Raw genomic sequence first — 639 nt, forward strand, 5'->3', positions numbered from 1 at the left:
ACATAGAGAGGTGCATGGGAGGTACAGACAACAAAGATGAACCCTTTTTTACATACAGTACTGTGTTGTCAGTGAATGCAAACATGGTTGTATGGGTGGATAGATGGGTAGACAGGTTGAACTGTTAGGTATGTCTGAGGAAGGGGGAGTGAGCCCAGTACCATGTATAGGGTTGGCAGACAATGTTTCTACAAGTGTATTTGTGTATTCTGTAAGAATTCTCAGATATGTAGTAGAGCTGACAAGGAGGAACGTTATAGTCACTTCTTAGGCACAGCAAGCTACCCAGAGGGAGCGAGTAGTTGAACCTGTGGGCTTGGAACCATAGTTGCAGGGGACATCAAGCTCAATTGGTATAATATACTACACAAAAGCATTGTTCCACATCCTACTTTGGCAGATGTGACTGGGATCTTAAAGCTTTCAATCAGCCATCTAGATGCCACGATGGGTCTCTCCTCATCCAGAGCAAAGAATAATGAAGAAGACCAAAGACGAATGGAACAATTAGTCCAAGTGACTTGTACACTGTGCAATCCTCAGTCTATATGACTATGAGACCAGAAGAACTAGATGTTGCCTGGCCACCACTATCAATCACACAGAGGGGGATCTCTGTAGGAGATCCTGGATAGAATG

The sequence above is a fragment of the Orycteropus afer genome, unplaced genomic scaffold (genome assembly GCF_000298275.1).
Source record: "Orycteropus afer afer isolate SDZICR_OR568_19922 unplaced genomic scaffold, OryAfe1.0 scaffold00799, whole genome shotgun sequence".
In the NCBI taxonomy this organism is placed as follows: domain Eukaryota; kingdom Metazoa; phylum Chordata; class Mammalia; order Tubulidentata; family Orycteropodidae; genus Orycteropus; species Orycteropus afer.